Source organism: Sciurus vulgaris, assembly GCF_902686455.1.
Source record: "Sciurus vulgaris genome assembly, chromosome: 2".
NCBI classification, from domain to species: domain Eukaryota; kingdom Metazoa; phylum Chordata; class Mammalia; order Rodentia; family Sciuridae; genus Sciurus; species Sciurus vulgaris.
This window is the reverse complement of record NC_136462.1, coordinates 32,063,634-32,084,280: the sequence shown is the minus strand read 5'-3', so window position 1 is coordinate 32,084,280 and position 20,647 is coordinate 32,063,634. Positions and strand designations below refer to the sequence as shown.

The following is a 20,647-nucleotide window of genomic DNA, read 5'->3' as shown; positions in this document are numbered from 1 at the left end:
TTATTGCTTCTTGTATAATAGCCAGGGGAAGATAAAAGATTGATTTGTATAACTGTGCTTCTACCAGAAGTTCTGAAAACTGACCTTAAAATAAAACCAGATCCTGTCATTACCACCTTAAAATCCTTTAGTGGCTTCATATTTCATATTGAATAAAAGCAAAATTCTTTTTTTTTTTTTTTTTTCCTTTTTGCTACTGGGAATTGAACCCAGAGAGGTTTAACCACTTAGTCACATCCCCAGCCCTTTTTATGTTTTATTTTGAGACAGGGTCTCACTAAGTTGCTTAGGACCTTGCTAAGTTACTGAGGCTGGCTTTAAACGTGTGGTCCTCCTGCCTCAGTCTCTTGAGCTTCTGGGATTACAGGTGTGTGCCACTGCTCCCAGTTCAAAGTTAATTTTTGGTGTGAATATGTCTCATGTGATGGCCTAGTCTCTGTTTATCTTGCCAGTCTCTGCTTTGGTCTCTTTCATGCACTCCAGGATCCAGCTACATTGACATTCTTGGGGTTCTTGGGAAATGCCAGTTACGTGGCTCCTTAAATCTCTGTCCTTTAAGTACTTCATTTGCCTCTCCCTTCTCCCCAGCATACACTATTTGCTCCTTCTCATCCTTTAGATCTGAGCTTAAGTAGCACATTTTCAGATATGTCTTTTCTGACCAGCCTATTCCTGCCTTTGGCTTGCCTTTTCTCATAGCACTTAATGCAAGTTTATTTCTTTTTCTTTTTCTTTTTCTTTCCTATCCTCTCTTCATCTTTCCTTTTTCCCCTTCTTTCTTCTCCCCCTTGCCTTCTTTCCTTTTTCCCTTCTGAGTACAGTGCCTGAACTGTGATTATCTTGTTCTTTATTTTAACACCTTACACCATGTTAATAGTACATACTGAGCAGCCACTTGTTAAAAAGATGAATACCTTAATGAATAAACAGTGAAGACAGTTTTCACACATGGGTGTCGTGTTTCGACACACGTGGGGCTTTGTTTGCATTGGGGAACTGTCAGTTTGGAAGGTCTGGAGGCCATTTCTTAGAAGAGTTAATTATAGGAACAAGGAATATCTTATTGTCGAAAAAGCAAAGTTTAAAGTTAGTATTAACAGTTTTCAAATATGGGTAGTTTAATCTTGTAGAAAAGTGTGTTCATTCACCACGAGAATCATCAGAGGAGCTTGTGAAAAATAGGGATTTCCAGGCTCTTCTGTATACTTGGTTTATAGGGTTTGGAGAGGACTAGAATGAACACACACACACACACACACACACACACACACACACACACACACACCTTTTTTAAACAAACTTAGGTGTTTAAAAATACCATAGGAACATTTTTATTAGAAAATGTTGGGAAATACCTTTTTGTAAGAGGTGTTATTGTTACTGTGGGAAAAACAGACTCCTGGGCTGAGGTCATAGAAAGGCAGACTTTGACTCCAAGTGGACGAGACTGCTACCTTGCTGGATTCCTATAGAGTCCATCAACCCCTGGGGGGTCATCTTGTAGTGGGCAAGCAAGATTCTGCTGACATCCCAAGTTCAGGGAAACTGCCAGGTCTTTTAAGTGCTCTGGCTGGGGGTTACTGGGAGAGGGAGGAGAGGCAGCACATAACCAGAGCAAACAAACAATCCTCCCCGCAAACAGAAGGAACTCCTGGGGTCCAAAAAAAGGGGAAGAAAAACAGTGGATGTAAACCAAAGGAAGCCTGACATTTTAAATACACTTGTACTTAGCACAACAGCATAAACAACAAGATTGATGACGTGAACTGTGGTCTCAGTTATTAACTAGATTAATTTAAAGCAAAGAGCCTCAGCAATTAACATGCAGAAACATCTTGCATTTGCACGTAAAAAATCATGAGGAAATGGATTGTTGAAGCATGTCTCAAGGCTGCAGGGAGATGGACCAGCCAGAGAACAGTCATCTGTGGCCAGAAATTCCCCAGGCAGCCCTGGAGGAGGACCGAGGCCTGTGGCCGCTCTGATCCCCAGGCGACAAGTCAGAAGCAAAAGGTCTGGTTTGTTTCTGGATCCTGGCGGAAGCTGCTATAGAAACAGTGGCTGGTACTGGAAACTGGCTGTAGCCTGGCCGGAGGGAGGCTTGAAGAGGTAGCCATGATCATCGTTAGAGTTTCTTAACATTTATTAAGTCACTTAGATATTATTTAATGCTCACAAAAATCCTGATAGTTTTAATCATCCCCATTTTACAACAAGGAAACTGAGCCTCTGAGAGTGTGGAATTTGCTCAAAAGAATGTAGCTACATTCCCTTAACCAATGCTTATAATTTCTTAAGTATTAATAATTGAAATATTTCAGATTTGAACCCATATCTGACTCCAAAGGGCACATTTTTCCCCCTTTTTAATCAAAAGCCAACTTTACTAAAAGCTAAAATGCTATTACAAACCTGTGAGAAAAATCCCAATAATGCAAAGGAGTAATAGGCAAAGGGCAAGAACAGGCAGGTGGCCAAAAAATTAATGCAAGTGAATTTAAAGGGCATGAATGGGTTGTAAAATTTTACAGATGTCACAATAAGAGGAATGCAGAGAACGAGCAATGCATATTCACGGGGGACTGTGAACAAGGGCAGTCTCTTCCAGGGACAGCTCAGCAGTATCTATGAGAAGTTTAAATGGACACTATATTTGGCTCTAGGACTTTCTGTCTCATGTGCCTACATATGTATGGACATATATATACACAGACACTGGCATATAAGCAAAGATAGATCTCTGAAGAGACTTGCTTCAGTGTGGTTTTTAAAAGCAAAAGATTAGAAACAACACAAATCACCTTCAATTTGGGGCCTATTAAATATGTCATGGCAAAAGATAAAATAGAATGAAATTTACAAAGCCCACACTGAATTCCCGAATGATTCTACCCCCTCAATAATGTTGGGGAGACCCAGGCGTCGTCATGGAAACTTACAGAAAGAAGTAAAGCTGTGAACCACCCATCAATCATTTGCAAATAGACTATGTATGTGGAACCCTTCTGCAGCTCTGAGAAGCAGGCAACAGGTCTCACCCTGTTCTATAGGCAGATCAGGAAGCAGAGTCTCTGTAAGTCCAAGTGAGCTGTCCGACACGATGGATATGTAATTACTGCATGTGGTATGGAAACTATCTATCCATCTGTGCACAATACTATACAGTGGCAAAAAACTGTTCAGCTCTTCTCAGTTTCTGTGCTCAGTGATGCCACAGTGATAGATTAAAATTGACCATGGTGGGAACATTTATACCATAGAAATTGGCAAGTACCACAACTGAAGCTTATCTTATTGTCTTATTGACCTTTAGACTTAAGAAAGTTATGGGAAAAAATGTTAACAACAGGTTAAACTTAAAAATATGTCTTGTCTTGTATTATCACATTGTGAAACACAAAACATTGAGGAAATAGTCTTCCAGCATTCAAAATTATTATCTGATTCAGCAGAGAGTTACTCCTGCTATTGACAATCAGGTCAACATCTGAGATACTTTTCTTTTACTTTCATTTTCTTCATGAGCACAAATACAAATATCAACTAACATTCATATCTAAACTATAAATGCAATCATATGATAACTAGAGATATGAGTTTGGTAAAATGCAATAAAAACATTTAGTAAACAACTGGCTATTTGGAATTTACAGTATTATTCTATTTTTATAGTATATTATGTGCCACACATCCTTTACATTATTAAAATTTATTTTTAAGAAACTTATGTTTTTTAAAATCCCAATTAAAAATCCCAATGACGTACAGAAATAGAGCAAGCAATCATGAAATTCATCTGGAAGAATAAGAAACCCAGAATAGCTAAAGCAATCTTTAGCAGGAAGAATGAAACAGGGGGTATCACAATACCAGAACTTCAACTATACTACAAAGAAATAGTAACAAAAACAGCATGGTATTGGCACCAAAATAGACAGGTAGCTCAATGGTACAGAATAGAGAACACGGACACAAACCCAAATAAATTCAATTTTCTCATACTAGACAAAGGTGCCAAAAATATGCAATGGAGAAAAGATAGCCTCTTCAACAAATGGTGCTGGGAAAACCAGAAATCCATATGCAACAGAATGAAACTAAACCCCTATGTCTCACCCTGCACAAAACTCAACTCACAATTGATAAAGGACCTTGAAATCAGACCAGAGACCCTGCATCCTATAGAAGAAAAAGTAGGTCCAAATCTTCACCTTGTTGGCTTAGGATCAGACTTCCTTAACAGGACTCCCATTGCACAAGAAATAAAAGCAAGAATCAATAACTGGGATAGATTCAAACTAAATAGCTTTCTCTCAGCAAAGGAAACTATCAGCAATGCGAAGAGAGAGCCTACAGAGTGGGAGAATATCTTTGCCACTCATACTTCAGATAGAGCACTAATTTCCAGAATATATAAAGAACTCAAAACACTCTACACCAAGAATATAAATAACCCAATCAACAAATGGGCTAAGGATATGAACAGACACTTCACAGAAGAAGATGTACAAGCAATCAACAGATATATGAAAAAATGTTCACCATCTTTAGTAATAAGAGAAATGCAAATCAAAACTACACTAAGATTCCATCTCACCCCAATTAGAATGGCGATTATCAAGAACACAAGCAACAATAGGTGTTGGAGAGGATGTGGGGAAAAAGGTACACTCATACATTGCTGGTGGGACTGCAAATTAGTGCAGCCACTCTGGAAAGCAGTGTGGAGATTCCTTAGAAAACTTGGAATGGACCTACCATTTGACCCAGCTATCCCACTCCTCAGCCTATACCCAAAGGACTTAAAATCAGCATACTACAGAGATACAGCCACATCAATGTTCATAGCGGTTCAATTCACAATAGCCAGAGTATGGAACCAACCTAGATGCCCTTCAACTGATGAATGGATAAAGAAACTGTGGTATATATATACAATGGAATATTACTCAGCTATAAAGAATAATAAAATTATGGCATTTGCAAGCAAATGGATGAAATTGGAGAATATCATGTTAGATGAGATAAGCCAATCTCAAAAATCCAAAAGAGGAATGATCTCACTGATAAGCGGATGATGACACGTAATGGGGGGTGGGAGGGGGACAAGAATGGAGGAAGGAGGGACTGTATAGAGGGAAAAGTGAGGTAGGAGGGGTGGGGGGGAAGGAAAAAAATAACGAAATGAATCAAACATCATTACTCTATGTAAATATATGAATATGCAAATGGTATGCTGTTACTCCATGTACAAACTGTAACAACATGTGTCCCATTTGTTTACAATAAAAACAAATTAAAAAAAATGATACGGCAGTTTTGAAAACAGTTTAATATTGAGGTACTATATGACCTAGTGTTTTTGCTCTAAGATATTTACCAAGACAAAGGAACACACATTTAAAACAAAAACTTGTATGTGAATTTTGACATCAACATTCTTCACAACAATCAAAAACATAAAACTGCAAATGTGCACTATCAGATTAAATGATAAATAGGTTTTCTATCCACAAATTATATAGTAATAAAAGAAATAAAGTACTGATAAATGCTACAACATAGATGTACCTTGAAAACATTATGCTAGATTAAAAGAAAAAAACATTCAGTAAGAATCTCGTATCATATGACAAAATTTATTTGAAATGTTCAGTGTAGGTAAATAGTTAGAGACTGAAGCTACATTAATTATCACCTAGGGATGGAATATGTGTACTGAATGTGGGTAATGGCTTAGGGATGGTAAATTTATGTTATCGTTAATGAAAATATGCTATAATTGATGATGTGTATAAATGCAAAACACTGTGAGTCTGTAGCAGAAGCCTTTGCATTGTATACTTTTAATGAATGAATTAGAGGGGATGCCAATTATATCTCAATAAAGCCATTAAAATATGAAAAAAACCTTATGTTTATGCAAATATATGGATTTTTTAATTCTACCAGAGGGTTTTCTAGCAACTCACCACTACATCGCAGGAACTTTAAATATCACTAATACCTGGAACCCACCCCCAGAGTTTCTGATATAACAATTATATCAACCACAGGCACAGCTAAGGCTGTGAAACATTGCTCCAGGGATTTTCAAAACTGAATTTCAGAAATTCTGGGTTGATCTATTGGGCCAAAACTACCTTCACAGGAGATCTGGTTCTTTTTCTTGGGTATAGATATCTCTGGGGAAGCTTTACCCTCTGAGATGAAGTCCTCTCATCTTTGAGCAAGGACATGTAAGCTCCCTGCCCTCAAAAAGATCCCAGCTAAGTCTGGAAGGGAAGGTTGACATAAATGAAATGTGAAGAATAACATAGAGCTCACAAAACAGCTCCAGATCCTGGGACGAGGAGGAAAGTGTGAGGAGCGTTTGTCACAGGCAACTAGTGCAGGACAGGTTAGCAATAGTTTACTCTAAAAGATCTTGGTGAAGGAGGCCAGAACTAGCCCAGGACCTGACATGAAGAAATTATACTTTTAACTATAATATACATCAACTGTCTACATACTGAGTCATTTCTGATTTTCCTGAAGGAGTAGAAGTGTATTAGAGGGGAAAAAAAGGGAAACAGAACATACCCCAGGTGAATGGCAAAGGTAGAAATACAGATCTTTTAGGGGCAATTCTGTCTAAATCAGGAGGTTAATCTTTCTTATGAAGAGCTCTCATTTTTTAAAAATTTTTACAGACTACAGAAATTGGGTACAACTTTTCATTTCTATGGTTGTGCACAATGTAGATTCACACCATTCGTGCAATCACACATGTATACAGGGTAATGATGTCTGTCTCATTCCACCATCTTTCCTTACCCCACCTTCTCCCCTCCCCTCATTTCCCTCTACTCAATCCATTGTTCCTCCATTCTTCCCTTACCTCCTCCCCTCACACCCCCTTATGTATCAGCATCTATTTATCAGAGAAAACATTTGACCTTTGGTTTCTTGGGATTGGCTTATTTCACTTAGCATGATATTCTCCAACTCCATCCATTTACCTGCAAATGCCATAATTCTAATCTCCAGAATTTATAAAGAACTTAAAAAACTTTATACCAAAATTACAAAGAACCCAATCAATAAGCGGACTAAGGAACTGAGCAGACATTTCACAGAAGAAGATATACAAGTGATCAACAAATATATGAAAAAATGTTCAACATCTCTAGTAATTAGAGAAATTCAAATCAAAACTACCCTAAGATCTTATCTCATTCCAATTAGAATGACTATTATCAAGAATACCATAGTAGGTGTTGGCATGGATGTGGGGAAAAAGGCACACTCATACATTGCTGTGGAATTGCAAATTGGTGCAGCCACTCTGGAAAGCAGTATGGAGATTCCTCAGAACACTTGAAATGGGACCATCATTTGACCCAGTTATCCCACTCCTGGATTTATACCCAAAGCACTTAAAATCAGCATATTACAGTGATGCAGCCACATCAACATTTTTAACAGCTTAATTCACAATAGCTAGATTGTGGAACCAACCTAGATGCCCTTCCATAGATGAATGGATAAAGAAACTGTGGTATAGATACACAACAGAATATTATGCAACCATAAAGAAGAATAAAAGATCTCTTAATTTTTGCCTTTGACTTTAAACTATTCTTCTTTTAGAAATTATTTCTTCCTATCAGTTTCTTTCTCTGATCTTTTTATTGGCCTCTTACTCATTGGAAAAAAATTAGAGTATTGCCATGTTCTTCCTGAGTCTCCTCAGAGCCAACAGATGGCCAAGAGACTGGCCAATTACCCAGAAGGTGAAAACCAGAGCTCAAGACTTCAGAGAGACATAAGGGAAAGAGTAAAGGCCCCACTCATGCCATGCTCTTCCCATCAGTCCCAGGTGGGATACAGAGCTCTACAGGTGGAGTGAGGTCTATGGGGATCAGTGGAAGGGGTGGCAAAAATAGTCCTCATCTGATCCACATACATCAGCTGCCCTCAGGTCCCTCACAGGGTACTGTAGGGGTACTAGTGGAAAATGCAGAGCAGCCTGGATTAGTCTACAGTAATCTCTGATGTTCTATAACATATTTAAACTGACTAATTTCAATTCTACACAATCTGGGATTTGTGTGTGTGTGTGTGTGTGTGTGTGTGTGTGTGTGTGTGTGTGTGTGAGACTGGGGGGTCATTCCCAGGGCTGCACCATGTTAGGTGATGCTCCATGACTGAGCTACATCCCCAACTCTTTGGATATTTTAAAGAGGTGAGAATTAGAGCAAGAAACTGCAAAGAGCTAAAACTAGCAAATTATGAGAGAGGTTCCCACCTATTCCCACATGCTAAGTCTTTTCTTCCTTATTAGAAAATCACCTTTTAACTGGGCAAGTGACTAGATGGAATAAAAACTCCTCTGCAGGAAGAGTTTGTTGAGGTCTTTTGAGGAAATTTCTGATAAGGTAATAAATATGGGTTATGTGAGATTTCTAGGAACTTTCTCAAAGTGAAAGGGTGATTTCCTTATCTCTTCCTCCTTGCTGGATGGATTATAGACATAAAAATTGGAATGCTGGCAATTATTTGGACCATTGAAGATGGGGAACAGCAAGGTGGAAGGAGCCAGAGTTCTAGTTTCAGGTAAGATGGAGGGGACACTCTGTACCTTGTCCCTTCCACTGGACACAGCTGTGACATCTGGACAGAGTATTTCAATCCGATATGTTAGAACTCTAGAACATAAATGACAGTAGGGCTGATTGGAGAAGAAAACAAGAATTCAAAGTATCACCCAAACAGTGATATCATTTATCTCTGTTGTTCCCAACATGACCTACTCAAGGCATCCCAAGTTGGAAAGTGGGCACCCGGGCATGTATAGAGATCCAGGGAAATGAGATAAACATTCAAGGTATTTCAAATGGAAGGAATTTAATATAAGAGTTTGGTTTAAATTTTTTAGAAATGCTAGAAGAGCAAAAAGGAGCTTAGTAATTATAGGAAGTAATTAGTATCCCCTTCCACACAGAAAATGCTAAAATGGCTTTATTCAGATCCCAGGATTCCTATATAGCTGAGGATGCTAGAGCGTCTACTGTTGCTATGAGAACCAATACTGCTGTCTTGCTCAAACCAGTACCCTGCACACTGACAGATACCGTGGGAGCTCAGCAACCTGAAGTCAACCACTTCTGTTGCTGCCACTCTGGAGCCAGAGCTCATAACTGTGCCACTGTGGCTTCTGGTGCACCCACTGTAGTTGTTGGAGCCAGATGGTTGAGGCTGCCCAAGTACAAATACCTCTACACCCCTGCCCACAACCTCACTGTCTCAGCAGGAACAAGGAACCCGTGCGAACAGTTGCTGAATTTGCCATCAGAAACAGAGGTTGGGGCAGAGAGTAGGGGGAAGAAAGGGGCTTCTTTCTTTTGCTTTATGATCTATGGTCAGAACCTTCTATTGGCAGAATATAATCTGAAACTAACTGACAAAATATGTGAAACATGTTTTGTAGGATTGTCTGAAACAAAGTTAGTGCTCAGAATGCCTGAAGCGAAGGAAGAACAGAAACTAAAAGACCATTTAAAATATGTTGCTTAAATCTTCTATAACTTTATTGATTTTTTTGTTCTGCTTATTTTATCATTATTGAGATAGTTGGGTTGATCTATTTCTCCTTAGAGCATGTTAATATTTTCCTTAAATATTTTGAGACTGTATTATTGGATGCATAACAAATTAAATATTTTTTAAAGCTTCCTGGTAAATTGAACCTTTATTAAAAAATTATGGAGTGTCCCTCTTTATAAGAAGTAGGCATTTTTGCCTTCAAGTCCATTAATGGGATATTAGAGTTTGTCTTAGGTTGGGTTTCCGGAGAGTAGAGACAGGGATTCTGATACACAGGACGTGTATAAGTCATGCTCGTGGGAGAAAGCTGGTAAGAGAGGCAGGACAGGGAAGAGGGAGGAGCAAGAATGTCTAGGCTGGAGCATGTCAGCACGATCCCACAGGAATACTCTGGGGCATAACTTGCAAGAGTTGATCACCTGGAAAAAGATTGGTTGGAGGAGGGGCTGGGATGCAGAGCCTATGGGCCAAAGAAGTTATTATTTGGCCAAAAGCAAAGGTGGCATCTGGGAGTTGGTAGCAGGTATGCTAGCTTTATAAAGGGCATCTGGTCTTCAACCCTACTACAAAGCAATAGTAACAAAAACGGCATGGTATTGGTACCAAAATAGAAAGGTAGATCAATGGTACAGAATAGAGGACACGGACACAAACCCAAATAAATACAATTTTCTCATACTAGACAAAGGGGCCAAAAATATGCAATGGAGAAAAGATAGCCTCTTCAACAAATGGTGCTGGGAGAATTGGAAATCCATATGCAACAGAATGAAACTAAACCCATATCTCTCACCATGCATGAAACTAAACTCAAAATGGATTAAGGACCTTGGGATCAGATCAGAGACCCTGCAGATTATGGAAGAAAAAGTAGGTCCAGATCTTCAACATGTCAGCTTAGGACCAGACTTCATCAACAGGACTCCCATAGCACAAGAAATAAAAGAATCAATAACTGGGATAGATTCAAACTAAAAAGCTTTCTCTCAGCAAAGGAAACTATCAGCAATGCAAAGAGAGAGCCTACAGAGTGGGAGAAAATCTTTGCCATCATACTTCAGATAGAGCACTAATCTCCAGAATCTAAAAAGAACTCAAAAAAACTCTACCCCAAGAATGCAAATAATCCAATCGACAAATGGACTAAGGAAATGAATAGACACTTCACAGAAGGTGTACAAGCAATCAACAAACATATGGAAAAATGTTCAACATCACTAGTAATAAGAGAAATGCAAATCAAAACCACCCTAAGATTCCATCTCACCCCAATTAGAATGGCGATTATCAAGAACACAAGCAACAATAGGTGTTGGAGAGGATGTGGGGAAAAAGGTACACTCATACATTGCTGGTGGGACTGCAAATTAGTGCGGCCACTCTGGAAAGCAGTGTGGAGATTCCTTAGAAAACTTGGAATGGAACCACCATTTGACCCAGCTATCCCACTCCTTGGCCTATACCCAAAGGACTTAAAATCAGCATACTGCAGAGATACAGCCACATCAATGTTCATAGCGGTTCAATTCACAATAGCCAGAGTATGGAACCAACCTAGATGCCCTTCAACTCATGAATGGATAAAGAGACTGTGGTATATATATACAATGGAATATTACTCAGCCATAAAGAATGATAAAATTATGGCATTTGCAGACAAATGGATGAAATTGGAGAATATCATGCTGAGATAAGCCAATCTCAAAAAACCAAAGGATGAATGATATCGCTAATAAGTGGATGATGGCACATAATGGGGGGTGGGAGGGATTAGTGTTAGGGTTAGAGTTAGGGTTAGGGAGGGGGGCAAGAATGGAGGAAGGAAGGACTGTATAGAAGGAAAAGAGGGGTGGGAGGGGTGGGGGAAGGGAAAAAATAACAGAATGAATCAAACAACATTACTCTATGTAAATTTATGATTACACAAATGGTATGCCTTTATGCCATGTACAAACAGAGAAACAACATGTATCCCATTTGTTTACAAATAAAAAAAAGAAAAAAACCCAATAAATAAATAAATAAATAAATAAATACAGTTGAAACTTAAAAAAAAAAAAAAGAAAATATACTGCATTCTTTTGGTTTGTATCTTCATGCCTTTGTCTATTCCAGTAGATCTTAAATTTGGTCAAAAAAAAAAAAAAAGGGGGCATCTGGTGGGACACTAACGACATAGCTACATCACTGTTTGTATCTGGGCCAGAAAGTCACATCATTTCCTGATCTTTTGTTTTCATTCCTTTGAAATTTTTATGTTTTAGATGAACCTTCTAAATCTGTTTATAGTTTGGTTTTGTTTCTTCTTTTTTTAAAAATTGTTTGTTTTTCTTTGTGGTTTAGACAACTCTTTCTATAGAGTTTGCATATTACATAGTGTGAGATGTACCAATCTCACATCCCCCCCCCTTCACCAATCCATGGTGCTAGGGATTGATCCAGGGCTTTGCACATACTAAGCAAGTGCTCTACCACTGAACTATGTCACCCGTGTAAGTTGTACAAATTTTATGGAACTTTTGAAAGATGTATACACCTGTATAACCAACACCTCAATCAAGATAAAGAGCATTTCTATTAAATAAGACAAGTTCTCTTAATTTAATCATTCCCTCCCACCCATATGAGGAAACTATGGATTTTTTGTACTATAAATTAGTGGCACTTATTTTGAGCTTCATGTAAATTGAATCATAAAAATATAGTCTTTTCTACAGAACACTAAAGAAACAGATTAAAGAAAACCTTGGAATATAGAAAGATCTCCCATGTTCTTGGATAGGCAGAATTAATATCATCAAAATGCCACACTACCAAAAGTGCTATACAGATTGAATGCAATTCCAACTAAAATCCCAATGATATTCCTCATAGAAATAGAAAGAGCAATCATGAAATTCATTTGGAAAAATAAGAGACCCAGAATAGCCAAAGCAATCCTTAGCAGGAAGAGTGAAGCAGGAGGCATCACAATACCAGACCTTAAACTACACTGCAGAGCAATAGTAAAAATGACATGGTACTGGAACCAAAATAGGTAGGTAGACCAATGGTACAGAATAGAAGACACAGAGAAAAACCCACATAAATAACAGTTATCTCATACTAGACAAAGGTACCAAAACCATGCAATGGAGAAAAGATAGCCTCTTCAACAAATGGTGCTAGGAAAACTGGAAATCCATATGTAGCAAAATGAAATTAAACCCCTATCTCTCACCCTGCACAAAACTCAACTCAAAATAGATCAAGGATCTAGAAATTACCAGAGACCCTGCACCAAATAGAAGAAAAAGTAGGCCTAAATCTTCATCATGATAGCTTCCTTAACAAAACATCCAAAGCACAAGAAATCAAAACAGAAATCAATAAATGGGATGGATTCACACTATAAAGCTTTTTATTAGCAAAGGAAACAATCAATAATGTGAAGAGAGAGCCTACAGAGTGGGAGAAAATCTTTACCACATGGACTTCAGATAGAGCACTAATCTCCAGAATTTATAAAGAACTCAAAAAACTTAACACCAAAAATACAAATAACCCAATCAATAAATGGGTTAAGAGACTAGGCAGACACTTCACAGAAGATACACAACCAATCAACACATATATGTAAAATCGTTGAACATCTCTGGTAATTAGAGACATGCAAATCAAAAGTACTCTAAGACTTCATCTGACTCCAATTAGAATGGCAATTATCAAGAATACAAGCAACAATAAACGTTGGTGTGGATGTGGGGAAATAGATACACTCGTACATTGCTGGTGGAATTGCAAATTGGTGCAGCCACTCTGGAAAGCAGTATGAAGATTCCTTAGTAAACCTGGAATGGAACCACCACTTGACCCAGCTGTCCCACACCTTGGCCTATATCCAAAGAACTTAAAATCAGCACACTACAGTGACACAGCCACATCAATGTTTATAGCAATTCAATTCACAATAGCTAAATTATGGAACCAACTTAGATGCCCTTCAATAGGTGAATGAATAAAGAAACTGGTATATATACACAATGGCATATTACTCAACCTTAAAGAAGAATAAAATTATGGCATTTTCAGGTAAATGGATGGAGTTGGAGAATATCATGCTAAGTGAGATAAGCCAATCCCAAAAAACCACAGGTCAAATATTTTCTCTGATAAGTGGAAGCTAATACATAATGGGTTGGGGGATAAGGGAAAAATGGAGGAACTTTGGATTGTGTAGAGGAGAATGAGGGGATGGGAGGAGTCAAGGGGTGGGAAAGATGGTGGAATGAGACAGACATCATTACTCTATGTACATGTAAGATTACATGAATGGTGTGACTCTACATTGTATACAACCAGAGAAATGAAAAGTTGTACTCCATTTGTGTATAATGAATGAAAAAGGATTCTACTGTCATGTATAGATAAATAGAATAAATTAAAAACAACATTAAAACAATGTAGTCCTTTATGTCTGGTTTCTTTTGTTCACCATAATATTTTCGAGATTTATCAATGCTTTTGCATATTTTGGTATGACTTGCTTTTTAATCTTCAAAAGGAGTCCCCTTTGTAAATATGCCACGATTTATTATTATTTACAGAACTTTACATCATTGTCCATTGTTTCGAAGTGCTACAAAAATTCTTATTTGAGAATAAGAATTGTAGGCATGTTTTTATTTCTTCTGAGTAAATATCTAAAATGAGAATTTCTGGGCCATAATGAAGGTGTTCATTTAACTTTACAAGAAATGCCAAACTAATTTCCAGAGTGGTCATAACATTTTGAAGCCTACCAGAAATATATGAGTGTTTAGTTGCTTCACATCTTTGTCATCACTTGCAATTGTCAGTCTTATCAATTTTGGCCATTGTAATCAGCATGTAGTTAGTAGTAGATAACAGTGATTTAAATTTGTATTTCCCTAGTGATTAATGGTGTGAAGTACATTTTTCAGACACTCATTAGCTATTTGCATATCTTCTTTTGTAAAGTGTTCAAGCCTTTTTTTTTTAATTATTGAGTTGTAGGAATTCATCAGATATGTGTTTTATAAATTTTGTCACCCAGTATGTGGAATTGCCATTTTATTTTCTGGATTATATCATTTAAGTTTCAGAAATTTAAAAATTTTGATGGCATCCCATTTGTGAATGTTTTTCTTTTATGGTCTGTGCTTTTTGTGTCTGCCTTAAGAAATCTTTGCCTCACCCAAGAACATGAAACTATTTGTATATGTTTCTTCCAGAAACTTAATGATTTTGAATCTTTATGTTTAAATCTATGCTTTTTTAAAAACTAAACTGCAGACTATTTTAATATTATCAGTCATTCCAATAATGCCTTTTTTCTACTTCGGGATCCAATTCAGAATCTCACGTTAAATTTAGCTATAATGGCTCCTTACTCTCTCCAGTCTTTGTCTTTCATAATCCAAGCATTTTTGAAGAACTTTAGCAATCACTTTGTAGAATGCATTTCAGTGTAGGCCTGATTTTCTTGCCTTATTCAATTGAAGTCAAGCATTTGAATCATGAAGTGATATGCCCTTCTCCATGAGTAATCTATGCTCCCATTTTGCATTAAATTTTATGAATGGTGTGAATTAGCAATTGAAGTTTATTGTTTCCATGTTTATCCAGTTGTTGCAGCACCACTGGTTGAAAAAAACAACTTAATTACCTTGTCACCTTTGTCTTCTGTGGTGTATGTCTATCCTTGTGCGAATACTGAGCTGTTCTAATTACTGTAGTTTAGTAATTAGTAAGTATTTCATCTTGGAAGAAGATGAAGTAAATCTTCCAACTTTTCTCTTTTTCAAAATTGTTTGACTAAAGCAGACCCTTGCATTTTCATATTAATATTGTGATCAGCCTATCTGTTCCTACATAAAAAGTCTTTGGTGATTTTCACTGGGCTTGCTTGAATCTATAGGACAATTTAGAGAAAATAGACATACCCACATTGGATCTTCAAATCCATAGACATGTTATATACTTATTCATTTGTCTTCTTTCTCTTGACAATGTTTTAATTTTCATTGTTCAATTGCTTGTTGCTAACCAATAGGAGTATAATTGGCTTTTATATATTGACCTGTGTACTGTGACTTTGCAAGCTTGCTAAATTTACCTATTAATTCCAGATTTCTTAAAGGTAGATTATTAGGATTTAACTCATAAAGAATAACATTGTCTTTAAAGAGAAACAGCCTATTTCATACTAATAAGGGAATGATCCAAAAAGAAAGCATAATAATAGTGAATATTTAGGCCTCAAATTTTGGTGCACCTAATTACATAAAACAGATATTACTTGAATTAAAGACTCAGATAGACCACAGTACAATAATTCTGGGTGATTTCAAAACACGTCTCTCACTAATAGATAGATTATCCAGGCATAAACTCTTTAGACCTGAAAATATTATAAAATCAAATGGATTTAGCAGACATCTATAGAACATTTTATCCAACAACAGTCAAATCTACTTTCTTCTCAGTGGCTCATGGAACTTTCTTCAAAATAGACCATATTTTAGGCCACAATGCAACTCTTAGCAAACACAAAAATTTTGATATAATTCCTTGTGTCTTATCAGATTATAATGGAATGAAATTAGAAATAAACACCAAAAAAACCCTACAGAAACTATATAAATATATGCATATTGAGAAATAAGACATATGAAGATGAATTGGTGACAGAAGAAATCAGAAGAGAATTTAAAAAATTATTAGAATCAAATGGGAATACTAATACAACATACCAAAATCTCTGGGACACTATGAAGGAAGTTCTAAGAGGAAAATTTATAGCTATGAGTGCCTGCATAATAAGATCAGAAAGGTCCCAAATAACCTAATGATTAATCTCAAGGTCCTTGAAAAACAAACCAAAACAATTCCCAAACCAGTAGATGGAAGGAAATAATTAAGATCATAGCTGAAATCAATGAAATAAAAAATACTAAGAATCAAAAATACTAAGAATAAAAAATACTAAGTATCAATGAAATACAGTTTGGTTCTTTGAAAAGATAAAAATTAATTGTTCTTAGCCAAACTAACCAAAAGAAAAAGAAAGACGATCCAAATTAATAAAATTAGAGAGGAAAAAGCATAAATCACCACAGACATCACAGATATCCAGAGTATCATTAGGGATTATTTTGAAAATTTATAGTCTAATAAATTGGAAAATCTAGAAGAAATGAATACATTTCTAGACACATAAAACCTGCCAAAATTGAGTCCAGAGGACACAAAAAACCTAAATAGACCAAAAACTAGTCATGAGATAGAAGCAGTAATAAAAAGCCTTCCAACAATGAAAAACCCAGGGACAGATGAATTCTCAGTTGAATTCTGCCAGACCTTAAAGAAGAATTAATGCTTATGCTTCTCAAATTTATTCATGAAATAGAAAGGGACAAAACACTTCCAAATTTATTCTATGAAGCCATATCGCACTCATACCAGGTTCAGATAAGGACACATTAAGGAAAGAAAAAAACATCGACCAATATCCCTGATAAACTTAGATGCAAAAATCCTTAAAATATTAGCAAATTATATTCAACATATTCAACCACATATTCAGAAGATTGTACATCACGACCAAGTTGGTTTTATCCCAGAGATGCAAGAAAGGTTTAACATGCACAAATCAATAAATGTAATTCATCACAAATAGAATTAAGAACAAAAATCACTTAGTCACATCAATAGATGCAGAGAGGGCCTTTGACAAAATTCAACACCCATTCATGATAAAAATACTGAAGAGACTAGGGATAGAAACTTACCTCAACATTACAAAGACTATATATGACAAACCCAAACCCAACATCACAGTGAATGGGGAAAAACCAAAAGCATTTCTTTTAAAATCTGGAACAAGACAAGGATGTCCACCTCACCACTTCTATTCAACATAGTACTAGAAGTTCTAGCCAGAGCAATTAGGTAATAGAATGAAATAAAAAGGATCAAAACAGGAAAGAAATAAGTCATCACTGTTTGCAGATGATATGATCCTATACTTAGAAGATTCCTATCTTCTGTATTTTGATTTTGAAAAGTCAACTTGATCGTTGAAACAGGAGTTTTAAAATTTTCAACTATGATTGTGAATTTGCTGCCTTCTTTTCTTTGAGTTCTGTCAATTTTGTTTCCTGTATTTTAAAACTCTACTATAGTGTACATAAAAATCTAGGATTATTATGTCTTCTTAATGAACTAACCCTTTTGTGAATGTTCCTCTTTATCTCTGGCCCTGCTCCTTGTGAGTTTGCTCCCCTCTTTTTAGTACCAAGGTTCAAGGCAGCTGATTTTCCATATGGTCTCCTGTTTATGAGAGGCAGGGTGGTTCACCCTACAACTAACATGTGGTTGTTTTGGATTCTGGCTCTATGAATGGTATGTGCCTTGATCTTTTTTTTTTTTTTTTTTGAGATGGAGGGAGTAGATAGAGGAAGAAAATTCAGGAAGATGAATCAGAACTCAGCTGTAGACATGCTATATTTGAGTCTTAAGTACCATATACGCATAAAGGGAGATAATTTTTCTAGCCTCTTCTAAATGACAAGCACAATTCCAAATTCTTGGCATGTGCTAACAGATTTAATGTTTGTAACGGCCCTAGGAGGAGGGTGCCATCGTCATCCTCTGTGGATGAGAAACTGAGACTGAGGTTAAACCCCTTGCAGAGCGAGCAGAGGAAGGGGCGGGGTGTGAACGCAGTGGCACAGATCAGGGGTGGCTTGAAGCTCCGGGGTCTGTGGGGGCCATGGGGAACTCAAGCCAACTGCTGCGTTCTGAATCTGAATGCACACCTGGTCATGGAACTTTACTGCTCAAATCATTCCCGTATCTTGTCACGGTTCTCAAGATGAAGAGCAAAATTCTCTACTCATCCTATAAAGTAAGATCCAGCTCCCGGTCATCTGCCTATTCTCATTTTGAGTTACATTCTCCCTTGGCTTACCTCATTCATGCTATTCATCTCTAAGATTTTCAAATATTATAAGGTTTGTCCTCCCAGGACATGACACACACTGTACCCTAAGCCGGAAATGCTCTCCCGCTTCCCCTTTGCTTCCCCCAGGATGTCTTCTCAGATACTCTGCCCTGTAGGAGATAGGGCCCCAACGGCTCAGAGCCACTTTTTTTTTTTTTTTTTCTTTTCTTCTTTTTTTTTTTTTTTAAAAGCAAATGACAAAGACCCAGTTTACCAGCTTTTTAAAACCTAAGCTTAACATTACATATTTAAACAATTGTCAAAACTTTACTAAGTTGCCAGCATTCATGCACAACTAGAAAACATCCTTAAATTTATATTAAACCAGAAATGTATTACCATTAATGCATTAATATCTTTCATTACTAAATACTGGGGGGGGGGTCTTCTACAGGAGACTCATTCTAGCAATGTTAGCTCACAGCGGGCTGACACTACTTGGCTCACATGTCAAACACAATGGAAAGCCTATCCATGCTGGTGTTAGAATACAACCTTGTCCTAGCACTACTCAAAGTCAAGGCTCACCTTGGATACGTTTAATAAAAAAGCAAAGTGCATACAGAGATTACAACAATTTTAAAGACAAAAAAAAAAAAAAAATATGGTCCTATTGTGTGGTCCCAACAATAAACTCAAAAGTCTATGACAAATAGCGGCTCCGATGAGCTGTTTATAAATACTTTAGATTAGGTACAATTATACTGAAAGTTGAGTTCGTCTGAAATCTTCAAAAAATTTTCCTGTTAATCCTCAAATGGTGCTTGTTATAGTTTAACATTTCTGTTAAATGTGTGCATTGAATTACTTGTTATCCAAGCATAGCAGCTGCTCCTTACCATTTATCGTTAAGGACTTTAACTGGCCATCTTCTTCAACTTCTACTCTTTTTTGACCATTCTCGACAATTCTTTCTGTAGTGATTTTTCTACCATTTACTCTTTTGGTAGAAGTTGATATAGATTTGAAGTTACCCATCCCACTGCCGCCAAATGATATAGAAGAGAATGAAGTAAGGCCACCGTGACCTGGTGACCCAAATGAAGTAAATCCTGTATCAAATGAAGAAAATCCACCTCCAAATGATGGAAATCCTCTGAAAGCAGAGAAAAATGAGCCTGCATCTCGGTTTCTGCTTCCTCGGGGACCCCCTTCGGTTCCCAAAAAAAGTCTTCAAATGGGTCTTCAAAGAAGCCGATGAAAACGGGTCCCTTCCACCAAAAAATTCCCTGAAGACATCATCTGGGTTCCAGAACGTGAAACCAAACTCAAAAGGACTGTCAAAATGACTTCCACCTCCACCTCCACCATTTAAGCCTTCTTTGCCATACTTGTCATAGATGTCCCGTTTTTTAGCATCTGATAACACCTCATATGCCTCAGCTACTTGTTTGAATTTTCTCTCTGCTTCTTCTTTATTCTCAGGATTTTTGTCTGGATGCCACTTTAGTGCCAGTTTCCGATATGCCTTTTTGATGTCCTCGGGAGAGGCACGTCTCTGCACGCCTAGAACTTCATAGTAATCCACCATGTTTTAACAGATTGTTGGAACAAGTCCGAGGACGCGGCGGACGGGACGGGACTGGACGGGACCGGACCGGGCGGGCGGCCGGGTGCTCGCGGTCTGGAGGGCTGCGCTGGTGGTGGCCTCAGTGCCACTTCTAACCCTCACCACGTTGGAACAGCTTGTTGGACACGCGTCTCCTCTTCTAGACTTTAAACTCATAAAGGTCAGGGATGGTGATAGTTTCAATCACATTTGTGTCCCCATTGCTAACCGAAAGGCTTGGCATGCCATAGCCCTATGACACATATATTTTAACTGTTTAAGTTCTAGAGGCAAAACTGAGATATTTTCCTCTTTCTAGGGCTGTGGCCTGTGAGGTTTTGTGTGTCTTATATGTACTGCAGACACTCGAGAGGACACATACCCATGACTTAATCACTGTCTGAAAACTAGGTTAGCATTCCCCTGGGATCAACCCTCAGGAGATGAGATTCCTGGGATTTTTTTTTTTTTTTTTTCCCTTCATAAAAACTAGAGAAGCATTT

General features: G+C 37.4%; 2 pseudogenes across 2 annotated transcripts in view; both read right to left on the bottom strand.

Annotated features, from left to right (window-relative positions):
• The window catches only part of LOC306653995 (dnaJ homolog subfamily B member 6-like), a 420,043-nt pseudogene extending 400,478 nt beyond the window's left edge, over positions 1 to 19,565 (bottom strand). Inside the window, exon 1 of the transcript XR_013766980.1 lies at positions 19,435 to 19,565. The product of XR_013766980.1 is annotated as a dnaJ homolog subfamily B member 6-like (transcript). The remainder of the gene's footprint in view (positions 1 to 19,434) is intronic.
• LOC306653974 (dnaJ homolog subfamily B member 6-like) lies at positions 19,029 to 20,211 on the bottom strand (annotated as a pseudogene). The gene has a single exon. The product of its transcript is annotated as a dnaJ homolog subfamily B member 6-like (transcript).
• Between the last annotated feature and the right edge of the window lie 436 nt (positions 20,212 to 20,647).